This window comes from Camellia sinensis, chromosome 15 (assembly GCF_055761805.1).
Source record: "Camellia sinensis isolate YWXY chromosome 15, ASM5576180v1, whole genome shotgun sequence".
NCBI lineage: Eukaryota > Viridiplantae > Streptophyta > Magnoliopsida > Ericales > Theaceae > Camellia > Camellia sinensis.
In genome coordinates, this window is record NC_138975.1 from 28,920,066 (window position 1) to 28,932,580 (window position 12,515).

Here is a 12,515-nt window from a genome sequence, read left to right on the forward strand (position 1 = left end):
CAAAGTGTGGTAATTGAGGATTGTGTTTCAATAGCTAAGTCCATGGCAGTGAGTAATTTAATCTGTACACTAAATTTTGCATGTCTGTTCGGAGGTTAAAATTTGTGGTCATGAAACCTTGGCAGCTTCACACTTTCTATTCACTTTTGCTTTGGTAAATGCCAACAAAATTGAGTTTTCGACACTCTTTGGAGAAGGGAAAACGTGAATAAATTCTATTCTTTTTTTTTTCTTTTTTCTTTTTTCTCTGTTAGTTCTTATGTGGTTATCTGATCTTTTTTATGTTATGAGACCTAAAATAATAATGCGAAAGTAAGTTGAAGTATGGTTTTTTTTTTTTTTTGTAGTTTTGCTTGATGAAGAAAGGTTTGGTTATGTTGTTCCATGTCTCAACTCAAATTGAGTGGAAATAGTGTGATGCTTTTTTGGGTCATGTATTGAAGAGAGTTTGTTGCAGTAAAAAACATTTTATCAATTATTAAAGTTATAGTTAATTGATTTATTATAGAAATGAAACCCATCACCAATTAACTCACTCATCGGTCCAATTATTAGACACAAAGAAGTTAGTCTGTCTATCGTCTTAGCATGAACTCTACCAAATTATAAACAATCCTATACAAATACTCCATTTTCTATTAAACAGTCCTCGCTCTCATTGTGAATATAATATACAAAATAAATATCTAATTTTATTCTATTATAAGGAATAAAAATTACAGATGGTGCAGGCCTCACTCCCAAATCGTCTCATTTCTTGCATCAGGATCACAAATCATCACTCAACTCAACTTGATTAAATATAAGGTAAATTATACTTCCAATCCATGCATTCTACCTCCAATCAATCTCACGTTGATTCTGTGATTCAATTTCAACAATTAAAACATTGCAAGTTGAAGCATTTTGTTAACCTTCTATTTGGATAATTTTTCTTCATGATGTATTGGACGCATAACAAACAACTCACCAAATGTTTACAGACAAGTATAGAACACTTAGCTAATTCACCAAGTAGCTCTCTTCATTCTACAAAGCGCTGAATCAATGTCAACTAAAACAAATTATAAAGAAAAAAAGAATTAACTAATGTTACAACAACAAATGAAGTATTTATCTTGTTGGATCATCAAAACAGAATTAGACAAGCCAACAGCACCGTCAAGAAATTCTACAAAATGTTTTTGCCTTGAGATAGTAGCAAGTATGATCGCGTTGTTGGTGGAATAGAAGTTGCTTCTCAATTATCTTTCCCCTTGCCACTTGTAATAACCCCAACCTCCAATTAATGCTAAACCATGATTATTTATGCCTAACAATAATTTAGAAGGAATCCGGAATTAAATTACATATGTATTGCATTATCTTTGTGTTTTTATCTATTTGTCATAAAATGATTTGTTCATGTTTTGACTTTGAACTGCGAATTGAAAGCCTTATCGGTGACCGAATCATAAATTGACTTGATTTATGTGCCAGTTAGGATTTATAGAATTTTATGGTAGGTTTAACAAAAAATCGGTTCAGAACGATTAAATTAGATTAAAATAATGCTATTTGATTAGTTTGGATTAAGGCATTGCTTAAGCACCATTTTGAGCCCCACTCACCTCTTTTATCCATTTTGAGCACACATAAGCCTACTCCAAGGGAGAGAAACATGAGAGAGGGAGAGAATTGAGAGACTTGGGTCCTAGTTCAAGAATTAATTCACAAGAAGGAAGCTTGAAAATTTGTTCATCTAGTTCATAATTCTAGCACCTAAATTTCAATTTAGCATCTAAGGTATGAAACTAAGCCTTTAACCTTGGGTTGAGCTAATTTATGCATGAATTCAAGTAGTTGGAGCTAGAAGATGTGAGAATCAAGCTTAAGGAGTAGAAAAGTAAATCAATCCATGCATGCATGCATAAATTTCCATGTTTTGAGTTTGAATTCTAAGATTTCTTCCATGCATGTGTCAATTTCACTCACATTATGGTCATTCAACTTGTTTTCCACCAAATCATCAAGTTTGATTATGTTTTGGAGGGTTTGAATTCAAGGAGGTTAATTAATAGCATATTCATAAAGTTTATGTTGATTTTGCACAAATTGGTTTACTCTTGGGCCATGATTTCTTGAAATGATTTTTAATACATATTATTTTATGAGTTATTATATGTTTCCTCAAATATTGGCCCAGAAAAATGAGTTTTGAAGGCTCAATGGTTGAGTTTCATGCTTGGAGGTCAATCTAGATTTCCCAAAAAATTGACCCACGCTCGAGCGGGGACTTTCATGCTCGAGCGTAACGCCTGAGTACATGCACTTCCGCTCGAGCGGCGTGAGTCACGCTCGAGCGTGAAATGCGTATACCCAGAAGTTTGTGTGTTTTGCATTACGCTCGAGCGGGGGAAACCACGCTCGAGTGAGGGTCTGTGTCACACGCTCAAGCGGGGGTCGAGCGCCCGTCGAGTGTGAATTTCATGCATCCAGCACTTTTCATGAGTTTGCAGTCCGCTCGAGCGGGGAAGTCCACGCTCGAGCAGAGCTTCATTGTCTGCATGTCCGCTCAAGCGGGGAAAGCCACGCTCGAGCGTGGGCCTTATCTTCAGCAAAATTTGAGAAATGGTTTTCAATGCATTGTTGCATCCTCATTCCATCCTAAGCATTCCTAGGCTATGTTTAAGACCCCATAATGAGGATAAGAGATTAAAAACACACTAAGAGCCAACGAAATAAGTTTTGTACAATTAGAATGTGTGTTTCAAGTGTGCATCTGTCATATGTTATGTAGGTCACATGCCAAGTACCGTTTGACCAAGTTTACTCCGTCTGTCTGTTTCAAGGCCCACTGTGAATAATAACTCTGTAAAGTTATGTTTAACTTAAGTATTTTCTGACCGGTATGGTATGATCTATTTTCTGAAATGCTATCTTATGAATTATGAATGAATGTCCAATTTTCTGAAAAGTATTTGTGGCACCCTTAGTTCACGTGGCCCTCACCTGGGGGTAATAATACTGCGGCCAATCTGCACGTGGCCCTTGCCTGGGGGTAACAATACCATGGCTACTTATGCGCAAGATATGGACCTTTATGGTCGTTGGTACCAACTATGCATGTGGGTCTCTGGACCAAATTGATCTGATAGCTAATGGGTGTACCACGCACGATCTTATGCAAAATCTGAATATGAACATGAGTGTGTATCTAAATCTGTTTCTGTTTTGAAGTCTGAATATGTTCTGATTTAAATACTGGATCCTAACTTGTGCTGGACATCATTCATACAACCCCTTTACTCTGTTATTATTCACTGGGCTTCCACTCACAGTTTATATTATATATGTAGGTGACCTGGCGGGTGACCAGGGCCAGAGTTGACGGCCTTCTGTTCTGTTTTTGTCAGCCAACCGTTGTGCCTCTCGAGGAGGTTCCGATTGAAGTCTCGTTATGGCTGTTTTTGTATTCATGCTAGTCTCTATATGTGTTTTGTAAAGACAGGTCTTGGGATGTACAATTTTGTAAATATTGATGTCCTTTGACTGGCATGCTTATGTATATATATAAGTTTTGAAACGTTTAGTCCCATGTACGTTTTCACAGCTTATTGGACCTTGTCTATTTCGTATAATTGCTTCTGCAGCCCCTTACTATTCGCTAATCTATTCAGAGGCCTTTGGTAATCCACGAATTACTGGCCGGTTACGGTGCTAAACCTACAGGGGCGGGTTTGGGTCGTGACACCACTCCCTTCGGAAACTTTAGAGGCGTCATAAGCAGAAAGGAAGAAAGTGCCCGGATTCTTGTGCAGAAACCTGCATAATCGCAAAGAGCTTTGTTAAGCATTATGAAATATTTAAATGAAACTACCCACTTACATATGTATATTCTGAATATAAGTTTTCCTTTAGATGCATTATTGTCAAACTCACCAATTTGTAGACTAAAGAAAATAGAAATGGCATCTTTTTTTCTTTTTTTGAGATGACAAACACAAACAATTTTGTTAAATGGCTTGGAATGAAATTATCTTAAAACAAGGAAAAAAAAAATCAAATCAAAATAGGAATGAGTGTTTCCTTCTCTTACAGATTAAAATCATTTCATGATGTAACAAAGAACAAAAACAATTCAAGCCCATTTAACCCAATAACATCATCAACTTGTAGTTCATTAAGCACATAAGTTCACATCTTCAAGCGGTCAACCCGAAAACAATGAATAGTTCCATGACTCTCTTTTCAGATCAAGTTCACTTTAAAACCTATGAATTGCATTGTAAACGGAAAATTTGTATACAATGCTCTCATACTGAAGTTTCTTTTGGATGCAGCAAAGTCACTTTGCCTAATGTATAATGTTTAATGCATTCTTTTAAATTAAAGAAACAAGATAATTCATGGCAACAAAAAAAAGCATCATCAACAATAGAAAAAAATAGAACAACAAAATTATTATTATTATTATTATTAATAATTTCCAGAACTCAGAACATTAAATTTTCTTAAGAGCATTCAGTATAATGTGAAGGATAGAGTATATACTTGAGAAAGTCAAGTAATTTCTGCTGCAAGCAGGACCAACGTCTCCTCTTCAATGTTTACATATGCCAACAACTCAGGCAACTTAACTACAAACACCAATAAAATACAAAACCATGGAGACATTTGAGAAGCAAACATCTGACAGGGATAAAAGGGGGTTTTCTGACTTCAAAACAAAACCAAACAATTCAACATCTGTCACTTCACCGCCCCCTCTCCTCACCTCGCCTTGCCTCCATCACCGTTCATCGTCTCTCTCTCTCTCTCTCTCTCTCTCTCTCTCTCTCTCTCTCTCTCTCTCTCTCTCTCTCGCCTCTCCGTTCATCGCCTCTCTCTCTCTCGTTTCTCTGTTCGTCTGTCTCAAAGGCTAGGGTTCAAAAACGAAAAGGGAAAGCAAAATAAGAAATTTAATGCCCTAAAAAATACACCAGACCCTATTCATAAGGGAAAGAATAATAGGAACAATAAACTTTCATTAATCTGAATTGATATACAAAAGCGACACATGCAATATACATTCATAAATAGTTCATCCTGAACTACAGCACGTGTTACCAGTAGTAAAGAGGAATGAAAGCTAAATAGATATTTATATGCCCAGAAGGCTTACACCTTTCTAAGTCACTGCTTGGTTACAACAAAAGTGAGACTAGCTCAATACAAATAAAGCCCTTGGCTATACAAAAGAAAACACAACAAAATGAAGCTCTTGCTACAAAGTCCCTCCAAGCTATTGCCTTGGCGGAGGCATATCACCAACACTTGAAAATGGTTTTTCCCAAATAGGGTGAGTCACAGCCTAGTAGAAACAATCTAACACAAGATATAAGTCTTAACAAGGGTATGAATAAAGTGTGTTTTAGAGAGAAAAAGTCCCGATCTGGGGTTTTGAGGGAAAAAGGTATAAAAAAGTGATATAAAAAGTCAGTTTCGGGATCTGATATATGCACAGTCCGCTCAAATACAAGAAGTGACGCTTAAGCGTTAGACACAATAAGTTGTTCCACTCAAGCACAAGAGGTGACACTCGAGCATAGAATGCACACTCCTAGTAGTTTTGCAGAGAACAGACTATCGCTCGAGCGCAAGAAATGCCGCGCGAGCTGAGCCCGCTCGAGCGTAGAATGCACCCTCCCAGTAGTTTTACAGACCTACAAAAATACTAAGAGTTTGCAAAGCCCACTCGAGCGCAAGAAGTGCTGCTCAAGCAGAGGAACAAAAATCTGGGCAACTAAAGTTTCAAAACTAAGTAACCAACCTATTCCAAACATGCTCCAACCAACTCAAAAGCCAAACTCAAGGGATAACAAGGGGAATAAGAGATGAACAACAATATTAAACCATGAAACCCAAGTCCGGAATACAACAAAAGATTTGGTCAAAACCGGAATCGCTATAAGAAAGGGGAAAAAAAAATCCAGAATGTCGTCGTTTTGGAGGATGGCAGGAAAGGCCGTAGGGAAGTGCGGCTGAGGATCCGAACTCCTTATAACAATCCTTCCAATCACAATGTAAACAGAAAGTCAATTTTGCATTTTTATCCAATAACATAAACACCCACAAAATTATCCAGAAAATTACTCTTATCATATTCAATCAATACATTCCTTCTAATCACAATGTAAGCAGAAAGTCACTTTTGTATTTTTATCCTATAACATAAACACCCACAAAAACATCCACAAAATTACTCTTATCATATTCAAGTGTAGTCTTATGCCCCACTTTTGAAATAATTGCCAAACCAAAAGAGTAAAATGTTCAAGCTATAACATGGCCAAACACTCCAAAATATTTACAACCAAACCCCAGCTATAGCCTTGGAGGAGAGAATCATCACAATTTGCAAGCAAGCTCATAATAAGATTCCAAGACGGGCATAAATGACCATTATCATTTTGTTGATGGAATGGAATCATGAGATCACCAAGTTCTTAATACATAAACCCCAAATTAATAAACGAATTAAACAAGAAAAACAAAAGCAGAGAAAGCTAAGACATGCTAGCTATAGCTCTCTTATGGTTGGACTACTTGTATCTGTTGCTGCTGATGCTGTATTTTCTTCTGCAAATTCACCTGGAAACACGATCGAACTGCTTCTCCAAATAGTGGGACAATGGGGATGTTATCGCAATTGCATATCTCGATCATAAAGTCATCCGGGTCATGGAAGAACAGTTGATCGACGTGAATCCCGCCTTCCTCCACCATCCACCTTCCTCAACTATCTGTCTCATGCATTCGATTCCCATTTCCTTCAGCTTCTTCTCTACCACTACCATGATCTCACACTGCAATGACACAGAAAACACACCGCGTATTGTTTAACTAATCTAATAGCCAGTTCCACATTCTGATCACTAAGTTGCTTAATCTCATATACTGCATACAACACTCTAACTAATTAAAGGGAAATACTCTATCCCCCAATTCATCATTCCCAATTGCACCTTAAACGTGGAATTTAAGGATGCAAAATTAAAAGGATGTAACACCACTCGGTATACCAAGATCAACAATTCTACGTTCTCTAATTTATCACCTCTAAATAACTCTAATGATGTGGCATTGTTTGACATATTATTAGGGTAGATTTTATGGATAATAAATTAGATGTCTCAAGCATTTTTCATACCCAGATATCAACTCATGGACACCTATACTCCCTCAAATTTTGTACAAGTTGTAATTCTCAAATCAAAATAGGAAATTGTCATGCATCAAAATTCCATTCATTGTTATTGATTTAGTTCTAAAAATTGTTTTTAAATTTTTTGTTTTCCAAATTTTTAATCAAATTCTTATTTCAACCTATTTTAATTAAAAAAAATTAAATCTGAAAATAAACCTAGAAAGAAAAAATTATTAAATATGTTATTTTTTGGGTACCTATTGAATCTTGAAAGTAAAAAAAAAATTAATTCAAACATTAAAAAATTACCAAAAACTATGGGAAATAAAAAAATTCAAACATCTACTTTAATCTCAAAGTCAAACAAAATGATTATTTTTAAACCTATCATAACAGCATAATGTACACGTCTTGTTATGTCGATTCACAAGTTAAATTTAAAAAAAACAAAAACAAAAATCAAAACCAAATTTTTTCCGTGTTTTTGGCATGCAGCCTAGGGTTGATTTGGAAAGTGGATTGATTTTTTTATTTTTTGGGTTATTTTAGCATGTGGCTAAAATGTCTCGCTTGTGAAGGACTTTTGATTTTTTTGGCTTTTTTTTGACTTTTTTGTAAGAGAAAGAATGTAATGATTATGTGTTGAATATAATATTTTGTCTTATTGAACTAAAAAACTTATTTTATTTTTTGTGGTTAAAATAGCTAAAAAATAAAAGAAAAAATAGTCTAAGGTCCCTCTTCCATTTTTAGTAATAGAAGAGATCCACAATATTATTTTATGATGTCTAATATCCCTCACTCCCGCTTTCTCTCTCTTCTTTCTTCTCTATTTTCGTTCTCGACCTCTGCACATCTTGTTCTCGACCTCTGTATCTCCCATTCACCGTTGCATATATTTCTCTCTTTCTTCACCTCCGTTGCTGCAGTGCCACCAACTAACCACCATCACCGGCGTCCTTTTCATGAGTTCGTGCTCTGGTCTTTTCCTTCCCTTACACTCACAGGAATCGAACCCGAAAGCATAAACGAGCCGCAGAGGTTGATCTTCGCTAACTCTGCGATGGTCTTGCTTGTAGTTCTAACATCATTGACAATGTCAAGGCTAAGAACTAGGATAAGAAGGCTATCCCACCACACCAGCAAAGGTTGATCTTCACTGGCAAGCAACTCGAAGACGAGCATTCGAAGCGAAATGAGCCGATCGCAGAGTTCCAGATCGATGTGGGGAGCGACCCATTGATCAAATTGTTGCCCAAATCGATGTCGAAGAGAAAAGAGCTGTAGCCGAGTTCGAAAGGGATGGTTCCAGAGAGTGTGTTGACGTTGAGATAGAGGCTTTGGAGGTTTGAGAGCTTGCCAAGCTCTCTTGGGAGTGTTCCAGAGAATACAGCCGAAGGGAGTTATAGAGAGAAAAGGTAGAGAGTCTAGGAAACGCCAGGAAGGCTAGAGAAATTTCTAAAATTTCTCTGGAGAGGTAATTTTGTGGGAAGGCTAGGAAAGCCAGAGAAATTTTCAAATTTCTCTAGAGAGTGGAAAGTATATGGAAGGTAGAGAAAACAATTAATCAAAGAAATTTTCAAATTTTCTCTAGAAAGTCCCAGAATTTCTCTATCTAATTTTCTCTGGATCTATTTGAGAGACCTTAGATCTTAGACATTATTAAAATTTCTCTAGAGAGGAAGGCCATTTCAAAATTTCTGTGGAGAGTGGGAAGTATAAGGAAGGCAGAGAAAAAATTCTTTGGAGAGAAGGAAAAGCCAGAGAAATTTACAGTGAAAAGTCTAGGGAAGGTCAGAGAAATTTGTGGGTTTACAGTGGGAAATTTGTGGTTTCAATCCAGATAATTTCTCTGATTTGTCTGGTTTGGAAAGAATTTCTCTAGTTTTGGACTAGAGAAATTTGTGGGTTTGTTAGTAAAGATTGTATTGTTGGCTTACATATTACACAAAGTCAGAGAAATTCTTTGTAAATAGAGCCAGAGAAATTTGTGATGTCCAAGAATTTTCCTGGATAGCCACACAAATTTTCTCTCCGCAATTTTCTCTGGATTTCTTTGGTACTCAGAGAAATTTCAATTTTCTCTGGAAAGAATTTCTTTGGGATTGAAATTTCTCTGGATCGATGTTGAAGGACCTTAGACATCATAAAAATATTTGATATCTTTTATGCTATAAAATCCTAATATCAGAGACCTTAAAAAAAATCCCCCAAGGCCAAAAAAAGTTGGAGAGAATCATCCTTGTCTTCATGTTGGGTTCCTTCTGTAACTATTCAGATACTGATTGTTGTCATCATCCCAAGTTAGTTCAAGGAATTGACAAATTACATATAAACATATTGAAAATAATAAAAACATATTACAATTGATCAGATTGAAACTTGAAAGTACCTGGAATGAAATATGATTGTCCTTGGGATCGATTTTGCTTTTCTTCATCATATGTTCTGGGTCTTCTGATTGCAAAAGATGTATTCCAATTCCATAACTGAACAACCTACATTAAAACCCAGAAACCCAAATCAATCAAATCAACAACAAAAATATTTTCCCGAGAAAATTAAAAAGAAAGTAGGAACTCCATTATTCTAAGTGGGTTTTTTTTCTTACCAAGCTCCATCAAAATTAAATGAGTTGGGTCTTCTCACTGGGACGAACCCAAGAACATTCGTGTAGAAATCGATTGATTTCTCGAGTGATCTACAAACAATGATTCAGAGAGGTGAGCCGCAAAGGGTTTTCCATATTTTCCTTCATTTTCTCTAGAAAGTTCAAAATTCATGAAATTCTCTCAAGAAAGTTCAAAATTCAAGAAAGTAAAGATTGCCGGAACAGAGAAGAAGAGAGAATCAGAGACTAAAAAACAGAGAGATTGAGAAAAGTTGCTGAGATAGTCACGGAATTCTATGAAATTGAATGGGATTGCTTAGTTTATATAGACGACGTGAAAGGCCTTCATGTCCACCACGTATGCATGCTTTCATGTACACGTGGCAGATATACTAGAAGACATTTGACATGTTGCTGACTCAGATCATGAGACCTACCCCCGACAGAGTAATTGTCATGGGTGCGAATTTCATATTGGAAATTGTTATGATGGTGAATGATTTATCAAACCTTTTAGATGGGTATGTGACTTATATGAATTTATGTGTGTAAGTTTCATATTCATATGAGAAGTTTAATAAAAAATTTGATAAATTATTTGAAATTTCTAACATAACTCTTTTATGTTAGTGTGGACAATCATTAATAATTAGTTTATGTGTGACTTGACTAGTCTCGAAACGTGACGTGGCTCCTAAGAGTCTAAAGAATTATATGGCCTACAAACTAAAAAATGATATTATTAGATAAACATATATAGCTACGTGATCTTCTTGACTTGTATAATAATTTTTGCTTATAGTAATATTATATCTCACTAATTTAAAATTCTAAAACCAACCTCTAATAACATGATAAGGTGTCCCTTATGGCATATCACTTGGGTTAGTAGTCAAAATTGAGGTCGAAAACCTTTTCTTTTCTTTTTTTTTTTTGCTTATTTACCACTTCCATGCTTGACACGTAAACTATTCTGCTTCTCCGTTCACAAAATTCAATCACAACTTTCTCTTATGAGGTTGGGTTTACACATTTGGTAGGAACCATTTCATTTGAGGCGGTTATGTCCGATTGTAAGATTGAATTTTGTACATTTAATTTTTTTTAATAAAAATTATTACACGTCCTCAGTTATTTATCATTAAGAATTTTAAAAATAATTAATACAGAATTAATAAAAATAAATAATATTATATTCAAAACAAACAAAAAAAATTGATATATATAATCTATTATGAGGTGTCAATGGTGTTTCTTTATAAATTCAAATGTAAGTTAAATTTGCTTTATTAATAAACTACATGATAATTACTGTACAGTGCAGCTACGTAGCCCGAATTTCTATAGCGACCCCGGTCTTTCCCCATTTAGTTGTTGCATCAGGACTTAGGTTTCGTGGATCCTGTTATTATATATTTTTTGTGGTCGTCCTTTAATTCCTTATTTGTGAGATTATGGGATGTATTGGGCAGGTTTGTTACAGGTTGGGAGTGTTTGGGAGCAAAGGGTTGCTGCCCAGAATTTTGGTCCTTCGCTCGAGCGAGGAGTTTGTCGCTCGAGCGAGCTATGTGTCTTAGATCCTTCGCTCGAGCCAAGGTTCCTTCGCTCGAGCGAGAGTTGAGTTTTGTGTCTGGTAGCTCGAGCGAGAAGTCCTGCGCTCGAGCGTGCGTCTGCGTCTCTTTTGGACCTGAGAGCTGTGTTTCTTGGCTCGAGCGAGCTTTCCTTCGCTCGAGCGAGCGAGGTGTATGTTTTCAAGTTCTTCGCTCGAGCGAGCATTCTGTCGCTCGAGCGTGCTTCTGGTTGCAGACCTGAAGCTTTGTATTTCTGGCTTGAGCGAGACTTTCTTCGCTCGATCGAGGATTTCTTGTGTCTGGTCGCTCGAGAGGCCAATCCTTCACTCAAGCAAGCCTGTTTTATATCAGTACGCAGCAGCGGGGATAAGTTCACTTTTTCATCCTCTTTTTTTATTTCAAAACCCTAGGTTCGTTGTCTCTCTCTCTCTACACACCTTCTCTCTTAGGTTTCATCTACTTTTAGGGTGTTTTTACCCTAGGTTCTTTGTTAAAAAGATAGAGGGTCGCGAGGGCTTTGTTTTAATCTGGAAGTTTGGCGGTTTGGAGCACTTTGGATTTTGGGTCATCATCTCCATTTGAGTTTTTCACTTCGAGATAGGGATACCCTACTCCATATTATAGGTTTTGTCCTAAGTTTTGGTCATTTTGATATGTTGGTGTCGTTTGGTAATTTTTAGGGTTTGATTTATAATTTGAGAAAAAGGAAATTTTTATATATTAAGCTCCATGTGTTTGGAAGTTACGAAAAATGACATTGATAGTATTAAATTGATAAAAATTGAACCTTAGGGTTGATTTTGAGGAAAGGGGGAAAAATCCTAATTGTTGTAATAAATTAATTTGTATAATTAATTTTGGGAAAAATGTGGAATTAAGTTTAATTCATGGAATTGAGGAATTTGTTGATTGAATGGTGTAGTTGGTTAATTTAATCACTCACCTATGAAAATGTTGAGTTTATATCTGTTGCTGCATTTATTTTCTGTTTAGAAATAACTGCTTTGGGCTATCGGTGGAGGATAGTCGTGATTGTTGTAGACATTGCATGCTGATTAGGGAAAACTAAAACTAATCACATTGAATAAGTCATTGAGTATGACGGTTGAATTAATACAACAAATACGTGTATTGATTGAATATTGTATATGACAAGTGTTTAATA

The 12,515-nt window shown here is 36.1% G+C and overlaps 1 pseudogene across 1 annotated transcript; it reads right to left on the minus strand.

Moving 5' to 3' along the window:
- Positions 1-6,210: 6,210 nt before the first annotated feature.
- On the minus strand, positions 6,211-10,060 carry LOC114280391 (glyoxylase I 4-like; annotated as a pseudogene). The gene is made up of 3 exons (XR_014356253.1): positions 9,780-10,060; positions 9,561-9,666; positions 6,211-6,827 (listed from the first exon to the last, which is right to left on the minus strand). The product of XR_014356253.1 is annotated as a glyoxylase I 4-like (transcript).
- Positions 10,061-12,515: the final 2,455 nt, after the last annotated feature.